Source organism: Odocoileus virginianus, chromosome 22 (genome assembly GCF_023699985.2).
Source record: "Odocoileus virginianus isolate 20LAN1187 ecotype Illinois chromosome 22, Ovbor_1.2, whole genome shotgun sequence".
Taxonomy (NCBI): Eukaryota; Metazoa; Chordata; class Mammalia; order Artiodactyla; family Cervidae; genus Odocoileus; species Odocoileus virginianus.
Window position 1 is genome coordinate 14549650 of NC_069695.1, and position 6414 is coordinate 14556063.

Sequence of the window (6414 nt, forward strand, 5' to 3'; positions counted from 1 at the left end):
TCTGGATTGTGTATCCTTGAGTATGTTTTTTGTTCATAGAGCTCTGCTTCCTCCTCTGTAAAGAGGGGGTAAATCATATCCTAATATCCAGTCTTCAGGGCAAATGAACTAACAAACTTCAAGGAGTCTAGAGTTAGAACTTAAGGTGCTGTGTCTTTAATGACACCATTTCCCCAAAGTCTCAAGTTTTAGCTTAAAATGTCATATACGATGTGCCTTCATTCATTCATCAGAATTTTACTGAGCACCTACTCTATGCATGGCACTACTGTAGCACTTAGGACTCAGCAAAGGACAACAACAATAAAAAGACCCTGGTCATCTGTTGTTTCTACTCTAGTGGAGAGACACATGATAAATGCCTTAATTTATCTGTGTTTATTTAATATAGAACAAGCAAACATAATTATCTGAGGTCACACAGTGCTCTAGGAGACACAGGCCCCTGGTCTTCCATGGAATACACCAAAGTTTTCAGGAGAGTCTCATGAGGATCAAGTAAAATGATGCAGTCACACTGTTTGCAGACTTCAATACTATGTAAATATGGCTAATTTTTTTGAAGTGTTTATTTACTTATTTGGCTCTGCTAGGTCTTAGTTGCAGCATGCAAATGCAGGTCTGGCATGTGGGATCTAGTTCACTAACTTAGGGAATGAACTCAGAAGGATGATTACCTTTCACAAGAATTTTATAATTCCAAGTAACTAATGTACTGTGTGCTAGAAAACAGCAGATTCAGTGTTTGAAAGGTATGAATTCTCTAAACTGCTCTCTTAAGCTCCTGTGACTCTCAGACCCCAGTATGTGGGGACATGTAGGCATGAGTGGGGCTTCCTTGGTGATGCAGGAGATGAAGTTTCGATCCCTGGGTCAGAAAGATCTGGAAAAGGACATGGCAACCCACTTCAGTATTCTTGGGCAGAAGAGCCTGGCAGGCTATAGTCCATGGGGTCACAAAAGAATCAGATATGACTTGGCAACTAAACAACTACAACAACAGGGCATGGGTAGTCTTAGAGTAGGAATTTGCCCAGGCAATCTGGTTTGGGAGATGAGAGAAAGAACCTCTGCCATGGTGCTTTAGGATCCACTGTTTGGGTTAAGTGCTAACTATATAATCCAAGAAAAGCTGCATTTCAAGGTGAGGGTGAAATGAGAGTTTGGGGAGATTGCAGATTGGGTTTTTAAGAACAGGTAAGATGTTATGGAATTTTAGAGCCAAAAGGCAGCCCGGAATGGCTAAGTGACAAGTTCAAGATCATACAGCTAACAGAGGTGCTGCTGGGGCAAGAACAGAGGGCCGAGCTCTATGTAGACTTCCTCTCTATTAAGAGGTGCTAACCACATACCAGCCTCGATCAATCGCTCACCAGCTGGTTCCCCTCAATGGCACACACTTGCTATACGTCGAAAAGTATTTTGTTCCCGCTTATCTGGAACAAATTGATAGAGTTCCAATTCTTTCTTCATTCTTGACACCACTATAATTTAGCACAGAAAAGAAAGATGAGAAAGAGTCCAATGGTGTTGCAGTTTTAAAGGCCAGTGCATGGCTTTTAGTCCAACTCTCTTGATTAAGGGTAGGGGTGGGTGGGCTGCAAACTGAAGCCTGAGGAAGGCACATGAAGCTCAAGGTCACACATCTGGTTAGCTGGTGGCTGGGATGGGAACCCAAGACTGCTGACTTCCTCTCCAGGGCTCTTTCTCCCACTGTCACTGAGAGTGGATAAGTGCGTTGGAGCAGTACTCTTGGCAGACATTATTTAATGAGCCAAATTATTTTACCATAATGGCATGAGCATTTCACAGTAAATCAGGTCTATTGTCATTACCACATACCTAATTACCCACATTTAGCCAGCCAAGGTAAACTTTCCTCTTGAAATCCCTATTTCATAAAATATTGATTTCCCAGATATATTGCGATGTGGCTAACACTGGCTACAGGGATGAGATATGAAGTCTGGAATAAATATACTTTGAGTTGCTTTTTAGAGCATTTGATTCCTAAATCTCCAATTTGATTTTGTAAGGAAGAAGCTCACAGTGGATTCTGAAGGAATAGGGAAGGAGAAAATTAGTATATTAATCATTCAGACTAGAGCAGAGGTTGGTTCAAAGCTTAGAGGTGATGTTTATTTCAAACTGAGAGGCATTTGAGAGCATTTGCTGGCTACTGGCAAGGAACAAGTGGGGAGGGAGGTCTAAACACAGGAGAGGAGAAGGGTGGATCATTGCGAGCAGAGCCCTTGAGCACTGGGGGGTGAACTGGAGATGGATGGGAGAAGGGTACCACATTTTCTCAGACTGGAGGTAAGAATGAGTGAAGACAGAAGATTGAAGGTGTGTGTTAAGAGATAGTTGGGCTGGCGACAGGAGGTCATGAGGGATGCATTTGAAGCCTGATGCCCTCCTGCCGTTTGAAGCCTAATGACATGTTGGAAGTGCATTTAGGCTAGAATAAGTGCCTAAGTTTTATGGGAACTGGGGGAGGTGAATATTTCTTCCCACTCTCATCAACCTAATTAAAATCCTACTCAAACTCCTGGAAGTGCCTCAGACCATGCCAACTTATGATAATTCTTCCTTCACTGCATCTGGCATTTACCACCATTTCTGCAACATCTAGAATGTGACCATGCCCAGCCTTTTATTACTCTCCTCTTGTCCAAGACCCCCGCTTCATGTGTCTCTGTACCAGTCAGGGTAGCTTAGGCCATGCTGCAGTGACAGCCCCCAAATCTCTGGGGATTAAAACAACCAGGCTTATTTCTTGCTCATGTTAAATGTCTGATGTGTTCTATGGCGGTGGGGGGGGGGGTGGTGATGAGGTAGGGGGCTCTGCTTAACGTTGATCTTCAGAGACTCATGCTGCTGAAGGAGCTGACTTCTTGAGGTAGCTGGTCTTCACGCCAGAGATGAGAGTGTTTTTTTGAGATCTTGCCTCAGCGGCTAGATGTTCTGGCTTGGAAGTGACATGACACTTTTGCTCACAACTCAGTGGCTGGATCTCTACCCTCCACAGTGAGCAGGAAGTATAATCCTACACCTTGAATGGGACAGGACCATAAATATTTAGCCAGCAGTGCTAAGGGCCACACTGTTCCTCCAGCCACACAGCATGCTCTCTGAAGGCAAGGCCACGCTGGGCTCCTGCTGTATTGAGTGGCCATAGTGCCAGGCACGAGACAGTGGTATGCCAGCTGCACCCACAGAACTCACCACCCACATGGTCCCACAGCCACGGGCCACAAAATGCAGAAGACAGACACGTTAGGAATGGGGGGGCGCATGGCCCTGTTGGGGATGCGGATGGAAAGGAAGGAACTTGGGGACGTGAGGAACAAGCAGTAAAACAGAGAAAAGAGGCTGCCCGCAGTGAAGGGGGTACCAGTGCTGCCTTTGTGAGAGGTCCAGTCACCCCTGCCTTTCAGGAGCAGGAGCCGGGCATTGCCTGAGTGTCTGACTGTGGGGATGAGAAGAGCTGCTCAACCGCAGTGATTGAGCATCAAGACACTGGAAGGATCAGCCTGGGTCAAGCCCTGTGATTTTAAAGGGCAGGTTCTGAGAAACCATAGCTGCCCTTCTGCATGTCCTCACTATTCTCTTCTAAAGACTCTGGCATGTGTTTGTTATTCACAAATTATTTGCGCTTGCCTAGTTTATTTATTTATTTTTTATTATTAACATTTTTCTTTTTTTAAACAGATCTCCTCTTGAAGTAACTGACCACTTTGACTTTGAACCCAGCTCTCTCCAATGAAAAGGCCTGCAAAGGTGCAGGCCCAGAAGGTGGGCAGCTTGCTCAGGGCAGGGCAGCGAAGGCCCAGGGTTCCCGCCTCCCTGTGTGCCCTGCATCTGCACAATTGCCCAGCTAATCCCCAGACAGCTCAGCTTTTTAAAAAGTAGAATGGAAATAAGCTCAAGTTTCTGGATGTAAGGGACACTCTGACTCCTTCCCAAGTTTTCAGGCATCCTAGGTTTTGAATAAGACAGAGAAGCTGCCCTCTCCTCAAGGACAACACCTCAAAACCAGCAGAGAGATCTGGGTGCTCCAGCCAGCTTGCTCTCTGTCAGTCAGGGTCCCTTTAAGATGCAAGAACTTGGAGGTAGGGAGGTCAAATGCAGGCCACTGGAAGTTTCCACACTCCGAGTGTCCCGGCCAGCGTCTCTGTCTATCTCTGCTGGGAAGGGTGGGCCCTGTTCCCACAGGCCTGAGATTTATGACTTCAGTCTGGGAGGGGGCGTTGGTCTTTACTTCTTGGCATGAACAATGGTAAACAGAGTTATGAAGAAAGTTTGGAACTGGTATCCTTCAGCCTGTGTCGGGCTAATTCTCTGGTTCTTTCTCTCCTTGTGAGTTGTGTACACACACACACTGTGTGCACATATGCCAGCTGGAAAATGAGATAGAGCAATAGTGTAGTTGGCCTCTAGATCTTGTCAAATATTCACTCCAAACTAATCACCAGACTTCCATCGACCACTAAAGGCTGCAACTTTAGTGTCACTTGAAAATACCTTGAAAGTACACACACACACACACACACACACACACACATTCTGAAAACCTTTCACCTTGCTCCTTTGCCCTCTCCAGCACCTCTCATAAGCCTGACCTGAGCAAAGCTGGAGGTATTCTCAGCCTGCCTAGTCCTGCAGTTATCTGATGATGGAGATAAAATCTCCTGTCCCTAAGATTTTTCCTTTAATACACTGAAATATTATTTAGCAAAAGCTACAAGTATTGAAGGTTCATGTGGAGATTAAACAAGTCAGTACCTGACTGGCTGGAGCCTTAATTGTTGGAGCAGGGACAGTCATGGGGAGGACCTCTGGCCATGGGGAGGCAGTGATGTGGACCTGTGTGTGTGCGTGTGTAAGATGACAGCAGAGAGAAGGCTGCCATCAGATTTCTATTTAGACAGTTTTTATATAGTCTCCAGTTTTACAAGATTTGGTCAAGGTTCTGAGCTTACAAGAGCACTATCCCACTCTTAGCCATTATAGGCAGTAGATCACAGTGGTTAAGACACAGGCTCTGAAAGCAGACTCTCTGAATTGCAGTCCTGGTCCTGCTACTTCTATCTGTGTGGCTTGGGCAAATGTCTTCATTCTCTAAGCCTCAGTTTCCTTGCCTATTAAATGGGCATGATGAGGGAATTTTCATTATAGAATTGAGACAGTTGAGTGCCTAGCACAGGGCTGGAAATCTGAAGTTACTATTATTTCCTGATTTTCAACCTGAACTGATATTGGAGTCATTCCACATTCTTATTTCCTCACCTGAAACAATACATAAAGCACCTAGAGTTCTTACTTCTGAGACAGAAATGACCCCTGTCTCCTTTGTTTCCTTCAGGAAGCAGTGTGCAAGCACCACTGCTCTGCCCCTGAAGCAAAGGGCACATCCCCTGCGCTTACCTCCCGCCCGGCACCCAGTGTCTGCAGCTTTAAACGGAGACAGAGAACAGAGTAAGAGCGCAGAGTAGCCGGTGATTTACGGCAACAGTGACCCTCACGAGAAGGCAGGATGTCAGCAGACTCGTTGCATCTTTCCTTGGGGGGGAAGGCTGCTCTCTGTGGAGAAGCAGGTCAGGGTACACTGGTTCAGCCCTGGGGAGGAGCCAGGCTGGTGTGTGGTGTGGAGGAAAGCACCTTGGACATGGTTTTTAAAGGCCTGAGTGGCTCTCTGTCCTACCTCTGACCACCTGCGGAGGCAGGGCCCGGCTGTCTCACCTTCCTGGGCCTTGGGGCCCTCCTCACGTGACAGACTGAGGTCCACCGTCACGCCGGGCCCATCTTCCTGCAGACCTCATGCTTGTTACGGCCCTTCTTGCATATGCTCTATGCGGGCACATGGCGGGAGCCCAAGCATGCAAGCTCACAGAGGCACATGGTACACACACACACACATGCGCGCGGTACACCCACATGGTACACACACACAGTACACACACGGTACACACACATGGTACACACACACACAGAGTACACACACACACACACACACACACATGGCACACACACACACGGCACACACACACACAGTACACACACACACAGTACACACATGGTACACACACAGAGAGTACACACATACACACATGGTACACACACATGGTACACACACGGTACACACACGGCACACACACACGTACAGTACACACACACAGTACACATATGGTACACACACATGGTACACACACACACAGAGTACACACACACACACACAGTACACACACGGCACATACACACACAGTACACACACACACAGTACACACACAGTACACACATACACACATGGTACACACACACGGTACACACACACATGGTACACACATAGTACACACACAGTACACACACATGGTACACACACACAGTACACACACGGTACACACACACACACAG